Below are 18,483 nucleotides of genomic sequence, written 5' to 3'. Positions count from 1 at the left end.
ATTGCTGAGTGTTCTGAGAGAAAAGTGGAACTCTGGCATAGCAGCCTGCCTGTAGTTTTGTGACAGGAGCATTTCAGAACCTTGGAGAGCTGCCATGCTCGCTCCCGTGCAGAGAGCTGTAACACATTCTGATGGGAAACCAAATCCGACACAGCAGTTGCTGATGATGAATGTGTAAGATAGGGACGCTTTCTCTCGCTCGCCTCACACACTGCCGGTAGGATCAGCAGCTGCATGTGTGCCTTACACTGACAGCAACATTAGCTCCATCCTCCCATTTCTCTGCACTCCCTCATCAGCTCATCAGTGAGGATTCTCACACTTTTTTGTGAATCCGCTTCCCAACTCATCCTCTTCCTCCAGCCCCCCCTCCCCCTTTGCTCTTCCACTCAGGCTCCTTCCCTCCTCCTATTCCACTCTCTTTTCTCCCTGGCTACCAGCATCAGCGGGAGAGTGCAGGTACTGTACCTTGCCTTCTTAGAAAAAAAAAACACTTTATTTTCTATTGGGGCACAGTCAATAAAAAAAGCTAAATAAGGGAAATAAACCAAAAAGCTGTACCCTACTGGATTTAGAGAACAATAAAGGTGGGGAGAAGCCTATCATGCCTGTGTTTAAGAGGCTGATACCCATGTGTTCTCTTTTCTCTTTCAGTTTATAGTTTGCTTGCCTTTGTTTGGAATAAAACACATTTTCGTAATCTATCTGGGAGGAAAAGAAGAGAAGAAAAAAAGACTCCTCTGGGTTTCCGAAACCAAGGAACTGGCTGCCCTAGTAAGTAGAAAAGAGTTTCTATCTTTCTTCTCTGCGATTGTGGGATGCACGGGGCAAAAAAGCTGAAATGTTGGTCCTGATGACTCTGAGCGAACTTGGGCAGAGTTGCTTAGAAATAGCGGTTATTACAGAGCTGAACCCTGCAGAGCATCCTGTATGTGTATCTATATAGCCATGCAAGCTACACTGCCAAATGTTGCTTATGCATATTAAATTTGCTATGCTCTAAGGCTTGTTAAATAGTCTTTTGTGATTTGAGTGACTTCCTTTGCTATTGGTTCTATTAGAATTGCTTATGTTTCCACCATGCAATCATTTGGGCTTAGTGTATTTTACAGGCTGTGCAAGTCATGGAAGTTTGACACTTACATCCTGTATTTTGTGCTAATGCAAGGGAAATATGTTTCATAAGTGGTGCTGAGAACAGAGGCTCAGATGCAGGAGATGGTCAGTGCCAGCCTTTCTTGTCAGATGTTACATAGTGTCTTTATATTAAACTTTGGAGCCTTTTCCCTTCTGAGACCAGGATACTGCACGTTCAGCAGCATTTATATATCATTGTAGTGTGTAGCACGTTAAAACAGCAAGCATTTGTATCTGGGGTGTCTCTCTTTTTCAAGCTTTAATAACATAATGCTGATATTAAACAGTGGAACGTTTGTCAGGAGTTATTGTATCCAGTGGTGATGTGGCCATATGGTCCCTACACCTGGGGTCCAGCAGGACATAATTGAATATCTAATATAGTACAGTAACTATTGCAGCCTATGTTTTCTAGGTTATCCACGCCTAGTCATTCATTTGCAATGCTTATTATAGTTACCCTGAGAAAACTAGGCATTTATCTTGTCACTTGTGAAAACAATATGTTTCTTGTGTCACTGTTGTGCCATTCTACTTATCCACACAGACTAAACACTGTGCATACACACACGGTCATTCATGCTCACATACGTGTAATTAATAATATATATACACATACATACATAAATTACACACACACATGTGTGTGTGTGTGTGTTTGTGCACGCGCGCATAGTGTTTACTCTGTGTGGATAAGTAGAATATATATATATATATATATATATATATATATATATATATATATAGGAAACATGGGGGGCCAAAGATGGGGTACATTGACGTTGTGGCAGGCTTATGCAATGTATGATCATATAATGTAACTAAATCCCCATTTTTTTTGCCTAGATTAGGTGTTTTTAAAAAAAACTTTTACAAACTAATAAAATCTGTCAACATTGAAGTTGCTGTTTAGTAGATAGGAGAGTGCGCTGGATCTTGTGTATTTATTGTATATATATATATATATACACACACACACACACACACAAATATATACATACAGAAAGATCAATTTTGCATATGCAAACCCACACTCATTATATGTGTAATTGTGCAACACATACATTCCCTCTCTTACACACACACACATGTTGTGTGTGAATAAACAGACATGTTTATGTTATAGATGTCATTAGTATTATTTTTCTTTATTATTATTATTATTATTAAAGATTCACAGTGGAGGTGTTAAAGTTTTATCTCTGCATTATAGTAGAAAATAATCTACCCATTGCAATCCAATTACAACAAATGGAGTGTTACTTTATTCTGAAATTATTTAATCAATTATCCCAAATAAAAGTTACCTTTCTAAAGTTAATAGAACCCATCAAGTTTAATCACACATTCCAGCTTGTAATCTCTAATGGAAACTGAGCCATACACTTAATTAAAGAGCCCACTTTAAGCAAAGAAACAACACAGAAATAACATGCAAGTTTGAGGCTATTTATAGTGCTCCTGCTCTGACTTTGTTAAAAGCGTTTTCGTCATGTGAAGTTGTTCAATATTTAAAAATGTAAAATTTAACATAAGAAAAAATGTCTTGTTCAGCTCTTCAACTAGAAATAACCAACTCTGACAGCAACGAGAGTTTTCTGTTCAAGTGCTTTAAAACCCTTCATTAAATTTTTATTTTTATATTTATTTAACTCTAATATCAATGGCCCACATGTGACCAAAGATTGCTAAAGCTAAAATAGAAGAAAAAAAAAAAGACACGGGAGTCTTTAGTTGATGAAATCATGGTTTCTCAAATATTTATTAACCTTTTTTCTGCTGGATATTTCCGTAACATTATTTTTCTTGACACTTTTATTATGAGTTTCACAGACATCTGGACACACTTAACAATACAATGTCAACAATGTGCATTTTCTGCTGCCTATTATTTGTGATCCACTCAAAAAATATATATAGAAAGCTTAACAAGAAGACGAGAATGTCAACGTAGTGAATGTATATATTCTTATGCTTATTTGAATTACTGTACATTTTATATGAGTAAAATTAGTGTAAATTTACTGTCACATACTGTGGCTATTTGTTAATTTCTGCCTTAGGATTGTGCAAAGATGACCTAGACAATAGTCTCTTGCGTCAAGTTGTTAGGTCTTGGGCCAACATCATTGTGTTCTGACTAGAAAATAATGTTCATTTGGAACACAGTGCCTTTTTAAGAAACATTGTAAAATTACATTTATCTTTTATAATCAAGGGAAGTTGAAACCAGAAAGAATAAAAAAGTTGCTTGTATCAGCAGTTATGTTTTTTATTATGCAATTGTTCTTGTTATTCAGATCAGATAATGGCCCGATGAAATACATAAGCAGTCTTCAGGGAATGAATGATTAATTCCTCTAACGTGTGCTTACTATAGGAGTTCTTACTAATAAGGTATACCTGTATTTGCTTACAGTTGCAGTTGAGGGCAAAGAAAATATGCTGGTCTATCTTTTTATTCTTACCATGCAGAAATCTGCTATAAAAACAACATATGCTGATGAGAAAAGCCTAATAAGGTTTATTATTTTGCCTCATTTGCTGAGAATTTCAACTTTTAATTATTGGATTGAATTAATTGCATGCTTTTAAATCTATCTATCTATTTATCTATCTATCTATACATCCATCTTGCTAACCGTTAGCCGTTATAATTCTGATTGTATCTTTTTTATGTACACAGGCCTGGAAGCAACTATTTATTTATTACTTTTTTGGCAAGGTTTTCTATTATGTCATATGTCACGTTTTCTTAATTCCATCACACAACTGGAACCAATTAGCACAGTTCTATGATTAGTTCAGATTTATCTGTTCAAAATCTATGCTTGTTCTTGGTATATTAAGTACTTTATTGACACTCACTCTGCATAAATCAAAGTGGAGGGGGAGGCAGCTTCTTGAGTTGATGCTTGGAGAGCTCTATCGTACTCTGATACTTCACTAATATGAAAATTATAGAGAAATGACCAGGGAATTTCACTTGTTCGACCCTAATATCCAAGAGCGAATAACTACTATTCATTTATATATTTTTTTGTCTATTTTGGTAATTTTGAGATTCCTTTATTTTCATGTTTGGTGAACAGATCTATATGTCTAATATGTGTATACATCCCAGACAAGATTCAACAGACTGATTGGTTACGTTGAAACTGAAATATTCTTCTGGTGTGACTAAGTTCGATTTTTATTTAAAATGCAAGAGTGAAAGTAAATTTAGCAATGGAAAAATATTTGACTACTAATTTATTGCGTTTTATGTACTAAACAGTGAACCAGGGTCAATTGACAACCAGTTTTGAAAATATATATACATTTCAAAGCTAAGGTAGAAATAGCTTCAACTCAGCTAACACAAAGATCTTTTGCTGTTTGGTTATAATGGCCTACATTTTGCAAGTCGGTTGTTTCATTGTAACATACTACAAAATGAACACTCCTTTGACATTCCTAAAAAAAGATCTAATCTAATATCTTTATTATAAGCAGGAATTTTCTTGATATTCCATGCATGTTTATTTCTTTATTAGCAGTTATCTTTTTAGATCCTACATACTGTAACATTTTACTGGCCGTATCATTGAATAACGGCTTATTAAAAATAAAATAACGGTGACAGTAATTTTCTGAGGTTCCTAATTTAGATATATGTGTTGGCATAGATTTGGACTATTGTAGTAATAGTTTGAAGTGAAAATAAAGGGCAGCAGTGCATTGTTGGGCACTGGTTAATTCAGATTCTAACCTGTACATTGGTAAATAAACCAGTGTTTTAATACAGCAGGACATTGTGTAGATTGCCTAAAGAAATCTGTTTTAGATGTTTTAAAAAAAAGTTCTGCCTGTACTTTGCATTTGCATTTTAAGAATAGCATTCTGGGACGGTCATGGAAATGCAAATACATATTTCGAAGCTACTTATTACTGGTAGTTTCTTATTTTATACATGTATTTCCTTTATTTATGTATTGCCCAAACTGTATTTGCATTTATATTCTTATAGTCAAAGTTATATGATGCAGTTGGCCTTTAGCTGGCACAGTTGGCTAAATTAAAAACAAACATTAAGTAAAACACTGTTATGCTAACATCATGTATCAGTTTTAACATAAATGTAGGTTTAAAACATCTGAAATCCCTCCATAAACCTGTACCACATGCCATGTTAAATTCAAGTTAAATTGTTAAAATTGTTTCCTATTAAGATTTCTGCTCCATCAGCTTAGAACTTTTAAAATGGCATTTTAATGTACTTTCTATCCCACAATATGCAGGTCTCACCATGACCACAGCTCGTCTCCAACTGACATAATCAGTGATGATCATCTCAGCCAATCTAATGCCTCTGGTGGGTTACGGTGCATGCATGACAATTGTGCGCTGCACCAGTTAGCAACTTCTCATGTATTAGCTCTATGCATATCTATGGGAATCATTAAGTGTTTTCATGCAGAGTTAAATGGACTTAAAGTATCCCCTTAATGGATGTTGTTAAGGTGTACTTGTATTTTTCTGCATTGGGGAATTTTTTTATTGAATAGCCATAGATACAGGACTGAACTGGAAATTGAGATGCAGTGCAAATGCTGCTAGGCCATGAGATCATGGGCAGAGGTCAAACTGAGACCTGGCAAAGGAAATCAATGCTAACTAGGTCTACAGCATGATGTTTTCTGGCCACACTTCTGTGATAAAGAGGGGAGGTTGAACTAAGCATAAGATCTGAACCTCTCTAACACCTAACCCTAAAAACCTAAAACCCCTAACCATAATTATCCTAACCTTAACCATAGTTTTCTTAAACCTAAACCTGCAACCCTATTCCTATTTTTCCTAACCTTAGGTGTTTTTCTTCTAAGCTCTACCACCAATGCAATAATAATTCTCATAACAAATCCTTATTTTCTAATCGTGAAGCATCTCTAAATGTCCAAGATTATGTATTGTCTTAGTTCACCTCCTTGCCTATTCTTTGTTCCAATTTAATAAAATAATTGGAGGACAACCCAAACTACTAATTTTATCATTTTATATGGTGCTCAAAACTGGACCAAAAGGTTGGCAAATCCTCAACAAATGAACAAAGAAGGATGATCCAGGTAGTTGAAGTAAAGTGACTTACTCTAGCATGACAAAGACCACATTCGGGATCGTAACACTGATTCTTCAATAATCTGCAAGTAGCTTTACCTCAAGTGCCTGGATCATACTTCTTTGTTAGTTTAATAAAATAGTCTGTTAAGGATTTACTATAGGAAACAAAAACAAACAAACATAGAGTTGCATCTTTTAATACGCACAATAAATGCAAATGTTTACCCCTAATTCATGCTTTACAGTGTATATTAGAGGATTACCACTGTCGAAAAATGAAGCAGACACATTAGTTTGTACTAATGCTGTCCCGACTTACCTTAGTTGGGAGTCCAGTAAGCAGAGATTTGTGCTCACCCTTGCAGATAAACACAGCCCACGGCAACCAGATCAGAAGGTACCTGGCCTATGAATCTGTGCACAGGACTTAGGCAGGAACAGTAACCATGTACGTGGAAACAGACAAAGGGATATCCAAAAGAGTAGTCAGACATGGTTCCAAAAGTCAGGACAGGCAGCTAATAGGCACTAACGAATAATCCAAAGAGAAAGGGTCACAAGCCAAGTCAGTCTTAGGAAACAGGATACAAGAAACAATGAACTGACAATGTTCTCAGGGAGTGGCAGTGTTTTATTCCCAGTGAACTGCCTCAGGTGAACTGCCTCAGGTGAACTTAGATGGACAGGTAGGAGCCACTGGTGATGTCCAGCCCCCTAGTGCTGCAGGCAATGCCAGGAAAACAATGCTAGAAACAAAGTTCAGAAGTGGCTAAGAGGAAGGAACTCAGGTTTAGGATTCATGAAGGCCCCACGTTTAAATCTCCTGTTGGGCACTTCTGGGGTGACCATGTCTGGATGGCATGGTGAGAACCGTGACAAATATGTTTCTCGTGAATTATAAATATGAGACACAAAGCATATTTTATTTATGTAAAGTACATGAACTTGTTTGTCCAATTAATCATTAGTCTGTGACTGAACAAGATGTTGGCAACATATTGTAGAACAATGATGTATAAAAATATTTTTTTTTACAAAATAAGCAGTTAAAGTTGATGGCAAGATAATTGACCGAGTACTTTCTTTAGAATGTCCATACTTGTGTTAGAGGACACATAAAGTTCACAATTTTTAACACCTCTGCTAGAGTTAGCCTTCATCCAAAAGTCCCTGACTTACTTCATAGTTTAGGTATAGTTTAGTTTATGGTCTATAATAATAATAGTAATACTCCAGGTTGTAGTTACGTAGTATGTAGATAATGCAGTATGTAAATAATGCACTGGAAAACAGAAAATAACTATTTTAGAAATTTACTTGTGAACGCTTTTCATATGCTTTAAATCCACAGGGTTTGCAGAGACCTGCAGATATTTGACAGATTATCCTGAGCATCTCATTGTACTTAGTGGAAGAGCTAGACATATCCCATGAACCTCTGCAGCAAAAGCTTACATGATCTCTAGAAGTGCCATTGAAAAATGATTAACACAATTACACTGCTAGCTCATTCTAAATGCCACTCTGCTTTTATGAGATTGTTGAGCAGTTTCCTTTATTTTTTTATGAATGAAATTAGTCATAATAATGCTTACAATTTACTAATTTATAGGCTTTGTTAAAGGAAATTATTTTACAGCTTGTAGAAGTCACTTAGGACTTGTACAGTGCATAAATGCAGTGCAATCACCTGCCGTATAAGGAAGTGTATAAATCAGCATCATAGATATATGAGTTGCACAGCATAGGTATGCCATTTGTGCATGAGCTGTTCACAATGATATATGGGCCAGATAGTGATATGCTTTTTTTTTTTGCCACAACAGTGGGTATTTGACGTCTTTTTTTATTGCAACTAAAGGATAGGTCACAGAGCTAATTTTAAGATTGATGAATGGTTTCCCAACCTTATTTTATCTAAAAGTTAGAAAACATTGTTTTACTAAATAGGAGGCTAATAGTATATTCATCTAATATTGTGCAATTCAGTACAGTTCTGTCTTTAAATTGTAGCTTACTTACTGATACCCATACCAGCAATGATTAAAAAAAAACCAAAAAAAAAAAAACACAAATTTCTGCATGATGTCTAGTGCACAAGACATTGGAAATTGTATTCTCTCATCAACACTTCCCAAGGTGAACAAGAAAAAAACATATCAGATGGCATTATTAGTACAATTGAGTGAAATATCACAATGCATTCTATTATGAAAGGAATTCAACAGACATAAAGGACAATTGTCATCAAATGTTCACATCTCAATTTTTGAAAGTTTATTACCTTTAATGAAACCTAAATATCTATTTTTAAATTATGTATACTATTTATTTATTTTAGAAATGTCTCTTTTTGATCTGAATAAGCAGTGGTGTTGGGTCACACTCTACTGTTATCTGACCAAGTGCTACTCAACCTGAAACTGCAGCAGTAGAGCAGCAATCAGACATCTTGAGGCCAGTTAAAAAAAAAAAATTGCCTGGCTACCGCCCCTTATACATATACTGTTCCAGAATACACACTGGCAGACACAAATACACAATGTCCACAATGCCAGGCACAGACATGTTCACACACATATGCAGATACACAATGTTAAACATGTGTACTCACACATATATATAAATTCCCACTGTGAGACACACATGCACCCACACACACTGTCAGATGCACAGTCTGAGACAGACACACAGTGAGACAAACTGTCAGACCCACACATTCAGACACATATATACACAGATACCTAACTTCTTACCTTCTCAATATCCAGCCAAAAATATCTCCTGCCTCTACCCTCTGCTCCCGTTCTTAGTAATCCTACCTCAAAAGCTTTATATTGTCGCTGAATCCTTATTAGGCCATTTGCTGTGCTGTTGCCTTTTCACACTACTGGGGCAAGCAATCTGGCATGGCAGTGTTAAGACATATACCCCTCCACACAATGCCCTGTGCTTGAAGCTTTTATTTACTTATCATAACACAAAAAATGCTTTTTAAAGGGACACCCCAGGCACCCAGACAACTTCTGCCCATTGGAGTGGTCTGGGTGCCAACTCCCATCACCCTTAATCCTTCAAATTATTGCAGGTTTTATAAACTGCAATAATTACCTTGCAGGGTTAAGTCCTCCTCCAGTGGCTGTCTATCAGACAGCCACTAGAGGGACTTCCGTGTTCTTAGAACACGAAAAGTGTTGTGAAACGATGCTGGACGTCCTCACACTATGCATGAGGACTACCAGCATCGCCGTAATCCCCATAGGAAAGCATTGAATAATGCTTTCCTATGGGGAGGTCTAATGCACACATGCAGCCATTGCCGAGCATGCGCATAATGTCCCACCGCCGACGTCAGATGCAGGAGCGTGGGTGAAGCCTGACACAGCACCGAGGGACATTGGCACTGGATTCAGGTAAGTCACTGAAGGGGTTTTAATCCCATTCAGCAATATGGGATGGGAGAGGGAGGCACAGCAGGGTCCTACAATGCCAGGAAAACTGATTTGTTTACTGGCCCTGGAGATTCCCTTTAAGGCAAAGCTCCATAATAATGCAGGGTGTAGCTAATGGAGATATATCTATCACCCCATTCATATCACTAAGTACCACAGGTCTCCATGCAGGCCAATGTGCTGTACTGAGTCCATTACAAGGGTACTGCTTATACACCCCTGAAAGCGACATTGGCAGGAGGCAAGTTAGGTTGAGTAGTATTTGGTCAGATAACAGTAGAGTTTGACATAACATTTAAAAAAAGTAAAATAACATACTTCATTTTTAAAATATGTAATTTCATTAAATGTAATAAACGTTTAGAAATTGATGACAGTTGTCATTTAAAGTTATTTTTTTAAGTATGCAAGTATGCAAATACTTGAACTACTTTATCCTGTCAAAGTGACCTGCAACCAGTATAATGCAGTCAAGTCTGAGTAATGCGCAAATGTTTTTAGAGAAAATAAAAAAAAATTGTAAATAAAAGCTATAGCTGGTATTTTTTAAATAATTATTTGCTTTGCTTTACAAAGTTGTTTTATTTTGCATAATTTCAGGAAAAAAAAACGTTACTAACATTAATTCAACTCTGTATTAGGGAACTGTTCTCCATTTTATGCAAAAAAACGGCCTGTGGACACAGGATTACTTAATGATAAATATTAACTTCCTCTTTGGATTTTTAACATATCTGCCAAAAAGTTTAATATAAAAAAAATCAAATTTTTAGAAAACACCCAAATGTACTAATTTCCGCATTTCTTACATACATGTAAACAAATATTGAATTTGTTCAAATACATGAAAATAATTATTAATTCTAAATATTTTTCATATTTTCACTTTACAAATATTATAATTAGTATGATTTCGTTTTATTTAGTATATGCTATATTTTAACCAGTTATTAATTTTTATGTAAGAAGATTGCTGCAATCATCAGTTAACATTCACAGCAGCAGTCCATTACCATCACATAAAACTGGCTTCTACATCAACCAAATGCCATTTGCAGTTGCCATCCATTATCATCATATAACCAAGGATGCTAAGCCCACCAACAGCCATTCACAAGAGTGTGTCATTGCCTTCATATGACAAATGCTGCTGTGCTCGCCATCTGCCATTTGTTTTTACCATCATCTAAGCTATTTTCACATTACTTTTTTGAGGTTTTATTTCAAAAGCTCACCTCATCTATTACTCTATTACCATTTTAAAGTGCAGTGGTTAAAGTAAAATATAAAGTAGTGTAATATAGATAAAAGGTACAATTGCTTTGTAAACCTTGACACAATCCATGTTTCAATGTCATTTTCTTTTCCTTTTCAAATATTTTTTTATTTATCGTTATTTTTTTTGTTTTGTTTTACACTAATGATTCAACCTAATAACAAATAGTACATTAAGTACAATGAGGTATAAAAATTATATGAAATTAAATGTAATTTTAAATCCAAGAATATGCCATAAGTTATTATTTTAAATGAAGAAGGAGACATACATTAGTTCTAAAGGGAATTTGTGTAACTATTCATGAGAAGTGAGTAGACATTTCACTCATTCAGAACATGCAGTTGAGTAAATTTTCTCACTCAAGTTTTGGGGAAACTTCCTGCCACATGTGACAATACTTATTGTATTACACATCATATAAATATTGCCTGCATTCTAGCTGTGCTGCCTTTTGTATATCATTAGAATTCTCTTGACGTTGGGACATTTGTAAATACCCATGATGGCATGCATTCATTCATCAACCACCCATTAAACACAGCATAGCTATACTTGGGATTCTAGATCTGGATGTACAAATTTAAGTACTCGAACTTGACATTTGTTAAAATATGTGTGTGTGTATTTACAAACATAACAACCCTTACTTTGCCAATGATCATGCCAAACTATTGATCAAGCTAAAAGATTCTCTGTATAAAATGTTATCACATTTTACTTTAAATGTGCAATATAACTGACTGTTTTAGCTGCTCACATGGCAACAATTATTATTTAATGATTGTTACGTAACAGCACGTTTTGTGCACTGGTCTGAATATAACTTTATTTTTTAATGTTTATATTTTTAAGTTTTTTTTTAATAAAGATTAAATTGAAATATGCAGGTTATTATGAGATAATACCATGAGATAGAAATGGTATTATGTTATTAGTGTTATAATAACCTATACATTGGTGCATGGATTTAGGAACAGCAGTGGCCATTACTTAGTACGCCTGGTTAACAGACAGTCTTAACAATAACCAATTTATTTTATTTTTTATTCACTCTCACAGTAATTTGTGATGTGTGTGATGGAGTAACTCCCTACTTTTGACCAGGGCCGTCATCAGGGCATGATTACTGGGACAGTTGTCATGGGCCCAGCGGTCCTGGGGGGCCTAAACTGCTCAGGGAGACACAATCTTCCTCTGATCTTGAAATCTGCCACTGGACTACCAGGGGGTGTAATGTCCCCCCCTCCCTGGCCACAGGTAAGAGACAGGGAGAGGGAATAACATTATATACTCTATATATATACATATATATTTATATATATATTTGTTTTGTTTTTTTAAATAAAAAAAAAACAAGCTTTTTGGCCACAGAATGCAGCCCCTATCCTACCCCACATATTTAAACACACACACTGAATCCACTACACAAACATTGGGTCCACTACATACACTATGCATCCAGTATACAAACACACACGTTATCCACTACGCACACTGCATCCACTGCACAATCACAAATACTGCATCCACTACACACAAACTGTATTCACTACACATACTACAAACACACACAACATCAACTACACACAGGTGCACACATGTAATCACACTGTATCCACGATGCACACACTGCATCCAAAACACACGCACCCTTCATCCACTATAAACACATCATGCGCATTTAATACACACACTTTCTGCATCCACTACATACACACTGTCTCCACTACATACACACTGTATCCACTATGTGCACACTTTATCCACTATGTACACACGTCATTCAAAACACACACACTACATTCACTACATACTCGCTGCATCCACTTCATACACGCTGCATCCACTACACGCACTGTATCCACTAAACTAACACACACACAGACTACACCCACTACACACACTCGGCATCCACTATGTATCTACTGCATCCTCTATACACACACACTGCATCCACTATGGACACACTGCATCCACTATAAACACACTACATCCACTATACTCACACTGCATCCACTTTGCACACACTCTCTGCATGCACTACAAACACACTCTCTACACACACACTCTGCATCTACTATAGATACACTGCATCCATTCTACACATACACACTGCATCATTGTGGGTGGCCTCATGGTGGGCCCAGTAAATGTTCTTTGGGAGGGGGCAGGGCCCCAACATTTTTGATTGAAGCTCTGTGCCTGAAGTGTGTTTGTTAGATTTTTATTTTATTTTTTTACATAAAAAGGTGTATTATAAACACATTTCTAAATATACAGTATATATGTGTGTGTGTGTGTTTTAAATACATTTCAATACATAAATAAGTTTGTATATAGCTAGCTAGCTTTTAAACCAGTAATACATCATCTGTTGTTTTTGAGGTTTATTTTTTTTGTTTTTCTTCCTTTAGAAACTGTAACTTGTTTAGCTCTGGATAATAATTCTAGTAGCTTCACAAAGCATTTGATCTGTCTCCTACTTCAGACAGTTTGGGCAGAAATAAGTTCTGTTCAGAGACTTAATCCTGAGGCTGTCAGTGGTAAACTGCCAACTAATTGACACATCACAGAGAGTATGAATCTTGTCAAAGCAAGGATCTTTCAAAAGATACTGGGGGTGGGGGACGTTTTTGCAATGCTGTTGTATTACATTCAAATTAGTGTCAAATAGATACTCCCAATTTTAGTACAGTCAGCTGTCTTGTATTAGATCCACGCAGCATGCCTCTGCCTTAACCCTATCATTAGGGCAAGATGAACAGATATTTTTCAGCAAATTTAATGCACAGAGTGTATGATGTTCTTTCTGATTGCAAGCATGATGTAGTACTTATTTTAAGTGGAGTACAGAAAGGCTAAAAATTACCCCATAAGAGTGGACAGGATTTCAGTGATTATGTTCACTTTTGATGTTGCAATATGCTACTATTATAGCATTGCTTTATAAGATTCCTGGAGCTAAATATGTGCTTTACAAAAAGAAGTCTTAAAATGGATATCATTTTCACTTTCCCAAAATACAGAGCAACATAGCTATTTTGAATCTCTTTTTTTACCTAATACATATTCCCTGAGCAGATTGAATATTTCCTTCTGTTTCCAATTGTTCTTTTGGTTTTTACATAACAAGGCAATCATTTTTAAACGAAAAACAAGATTCCTCTCTCAAGCAGTCATCGGTCATATTTACTATTTTTTCTAAACATATGGACAAGTAGTTATTTAAAGGGAGAGGTTAGAATCGAATCTCATTCCTTTTGTGTCTGTTACATAGGCAATTCATTAAATAAAACTTAAATATTTTAGAAAAGAAAACAAAACTTAAATTAAAGGAACAAAAAAACAAAAACAAAAAACAAAACACAGCGCACTTCTTTCTCATTTTTTTGTGTAAAATTAAAGACACTATAGTGTCAGGAACAGAATTATGTATTCCTGACACTATGGCGGTAAAATAACAGTTTATATGTCCAATGCCCTTCTCTGTATTTTAAAAAGGTATTGTTACTTACCTTTTTTTCCAGCGCTGCACTGCGTTCACCGCGACTGGCCCTGCCTCCATGAATGAGATCATCAAATGTGATGATATCAGCCAATCCAGTGCTTTCCCATAGGAAAACGTTGGGATGGTATTGCACATGTGCAGCAAAGCACTGTGCTGCTCCAATTGTCATCTCCTCATAGAGATGCATTGAATCAGTGCATCTCTATGGGGAATGGTCAGTGTCTGCATGCAGCACTCACCCAGTCTAAATGACTGCCACTAGAGTGTTACTAACACTAAAAAGAGAGTGTTTACATTAAAAAGCCTGCGGGGACAAGCTAAAGACACCAGGACAGCTACATTAAGCCGTAGTGGTTCTAGTGACTATAGTGTCCCTTTAAATATGATGTACCAATACATATGCATGAGTATGACATCACAGGCAATACACTGGTGATTTTTATGCCATTGAAAGAATGAACATGGAATTCATATGACATCACTCACCTATGCACACAGCACTCAGATCACTCACCTGTGTACACAAAGAGTACAAAAGTTTTTTGTTTTTTTTTGTTTCCATGATAGTGGTCGCACTTTAAAAGTGTGTCCAACAATAGCTATTTATAATTAACATACATAGATCTGTACTTTTTCTTTGTTTATTGAAATAGTTTAGGCTTGACTGTATTATTACTTATTATCAGTATATAATATTTGTTATTGTGATGACAACTGAAAGTTCGTAAACCAAATCTTTTGTTCAAGATAATTGTTGATCTGTTCATTATCAGTATTGTCAGCAATGTACAGGACATAAAATGGCAGAGTCACCCATAACAAGATTAATGAGCCAATTGAAAAGAGCAGCTACATCAATTAGTTCAGACTGTTAGAGGATATGCCACTAAATAAGCCAAATTAGCTCACATCTCATTTATATCACTTTTTTTTAACCTCCTCATGCCTGATATTTTACTGTGCAGGTAATGAATAAGGCAACTGTTATACTTTTTTTGAACTATTTTCTTTTCAGTGTATTATTACTATTTTCATTAAGCATCTCCACACTTTTTTATATTTGTTCTTGTGTTTGTAATACAGAGACCTTGTGACAAGCTGGGTTTTAATCACCTTTCTTATTTTTGCTGTTCGTTGCATAGTCTATACATTCCTAGCTTCCCATAGAGTGGTCTTGAACCTTTTAACACCTTTTATAAATAATAATAACTACTTGGAAATGAATTGTCAACACAAATGTCACAAGTGATATACCCCTGTACCAGCTTTGTTGCCACAATAATCAGTCACTACATTATTTCAAATGTTTTGCATTTTATTGAATATAAGTATATAAGTATAGGTAAGGCTCAAGTAAGTGAGCCTTACCTATACTTACAAGTAAGTGAAGAATTAGTACAAACGTCTTATCTTTTAGCTATTGAACTACTGTATATATACAATGGCATGCAATAATATATATATATATATATATATATATATATATATATATATATATAAAAAACATGGGGGGATGGTTGCACTCACCTAAACATGCTTAAATGGGGTGCTGCTGGGGGCCATATTATACAATAAATACACAAGATCCAGCGCACTCTCCTATCTACTAAACAGCAACTTCAATGTTGACAGGTTTTATTAGTTTGTAAAAGTTTTTATTAAAAACACCTAATCTAGGCAAAAAAATGGGGATTTAGTTACATTATATGATCATACATTGCATAAGCCTGCCACAACGTCAATGTACCCCATCTTTGGCAGGTCCTACTCTCACAGTCTAATGTCTGCTCTTATGAGATTAACCACTTACTTGGGAAAAAATTCCATTTGAGGCTCTCTGCAGTACAAGGCTAAATAGGGACCTGAGATGAGGCACCTGTAACAGGGAGGGGTGCAGAACCAAGGAGTTGGCTAGACTCCCAAATATATATAGGAAACATGGGGGGATGGTTGCACTCACCTAAACATGCTTAAATGGGGTGCTGCTGGGGGCCATATTATACAATAAATACACAAGATCCAGCGCACTCTCCTATCTACTAAACAGCAACTTCAATGTTGACAGGTTTTATTAGTTTGTAAAAGTTTTTATTAAAAACACCTAATCTAGGCAAAAAAATGGGGATTTAGTTACATTATATGATCATACATTGCATAAGCCTGCCACAACGTCAATGTACCCCATCTTTGGCAGGTCCTACTCTCACAGTCTAATGTCTGCTCTTATGAGATTAACCACTTACTTGGGAAAAAATTCCATCTGAGGCTCTCTGCAGTACAAGGCTAAATAGGGACCTGAGATGAGGCACCTGTAACAGGGAGGGGTGCAGAACCAAGGAGTTGGCTAGACTCCCAAATATATATAGGAAACATGGGGGGATGGTTGCACTCACCTAAACATGCTTAAATGGGGTGCTGCTGGGGGCCATATTATACAATAAATACACAAGATCCAGCGCACTCTCCTATCTACTAAACAGCAACTTCAATGTTGACAGGTTTTATTAGTTTGTAAAAGTTTTTATTAAAAACACCTAATCTAGGCAAAAAAATGGGGATTTAGTTACATTATATGATCATACATTGCATAAGCCTGCCACAACGTCAATGTACCCCATCTTTGGCAGGTCCTACTCTCACAGTCTAATGTCTGCTCTTATGAGATTAACCACTTACTTGGGAAAAAATTCCATCTGAGGCTCTCTGCAGTACAAGGCTAAATAGGGACCTGAGATGAGGCACCTGTAACAGGGAGGGGTGCAGAACCAAGGAGTTGGCTAGACTCCCAAATATATATAGGAAACATGGGGGGATGGTTGCACTCACCTAAACATGCTTAAATGGGGTGCTGCTGGGGGCCATATTATACAATAAATACACAAGATCCAGCGCACTCTCCTATCTACTAAACAGCAACTTCAATGTTGACAGGTTTTATTAGTTTGTAAAAGTTTTTATTAAAAACACCTAATCTAGGCAAAAAAATGGGGATTTAGTTACATTATATGATCATACATTGCATAAGCCTGCCACAACGTCTATATATATATAAAACAAGAGTAAGTGCTAAGTAACAACTAAGGCAGCAACCCTATAAGGGAATCTCTCAAAAACCCTTAGGATACAACTAGAATAATAAAAGAGTGATAAGGGCTGCGCCAAAAAAAACCTTAAAACATTCAATAATCAGAATTTGAGGGTAATCAAAATAAAAGAGTCTTAACTGGAATGATCTTGCTCAGATCAGATAGTCTATAAAGTGTTTGGTCAGAAACAATGTCCTCGCTGCCCTTATCCGGGCAGATCCACTCATATGAAAAGATAAAACATATAAAGAACCAAATAGTGTAATATGTCCAGTATAATATAAAAGATGAGAAACTCACATATATTGAAGCTATAGCTAGCTCTAGTGTGAAGAGCGTACAGCGGTACAATATGTGCTTATGGGATATAGGGTAGGCTTCCTCCATCAGGGATATGTTCAACACTCAAAGACAAGAGTAAAAGGAGACAACCAATAGTGCTCACTGGATAAAACAATGGTATTTAAAATATATAAAATGGTACTCACAAGAGAGGAGCAGGCAAACTGCTCCTTGATGATAGCGTTGGTGGTATGATCCCCACCCAGGATTACTTGGAGTCCAGGATGATAAAATGCCCGGTAAAAAGGTAAAATCAATATAAAGTGTTTAAAAAGATGATTGGTACAAGTAAAGTGACCAAAAAATCTTTAATGGGTTAAAATACACAATATAAAATATCCACAACGCGTTTCGCCTTACAGGGCTTCTTCAAAATGCAATTGTTATTCCATTTTAAAGGAGCCCTGTAAGGCGAAATGTGTACATTTGAAGTAGTTACTGAAATTTGAGCAATACATATGCAGTGTTATTTACTTTAGTCCAAATGCAGACAGGGTCTGAAAATCCTTATATTGTTGATGGAATTCATCGTTGCCTGGGTTTTGCAAATGAGGCCCTAAATAGACCTGAATTTGGTCT

The 18,483-nt window shown here is 36.0% G+C and overlaps 1 protein-coding gene across 13 annotated transcripts in view; it reads left to right on the top strand.

Annotated features, from left to right (window-relative positions):
* Positions 1–246: 246 nt before the first annotated feature.
* The window catches only part of PTPRD (protein tyrosine phosphatase receptor type D), a 1,559,142-nt gene continuing 1,540,905 nt past the window's right edge, over positions 247–18,483 (top strand). For 10 of the 13 annotated variants that reach the window (XM_063455128.1, XM_063455127.1, XM_063455126.1 and 7 more), the window contains exons 1-2: positions 248–459; positions 655–774. The gene's annotated coding sequence lies outside the window, so the exon portion shown is untranslated. Of the gene's footprint in view, positions 460–654; positions 775–18,483 lie in introns of all 13 variants that reach the window. The other 3 variants (XM_063455118.1, XM_063455129.1, XM_063455131.1) reach the window with 3 other exon arrangements.

Source organism: Pelobates fuscus, chromosome 5, assembly GCF_036172605.1.
Source record: "Pelobates fuscus isolate aPelFus1 chromosome 5, aPelFus1.pri, whole genome shotgun sequence".
Taxonomy (NCBI): domain Eukaryota; kingdom Metazoa; phylum Chordata; class Amphibia; order Anura; family Pelobatidae; genus Pelobates; species Pelobates fuscus.
The sequence above is the reverse complement of the archived record's forward strand: the minus strand, read 5'-3'. Positions and strand labels throughout refer to the sequence as shown.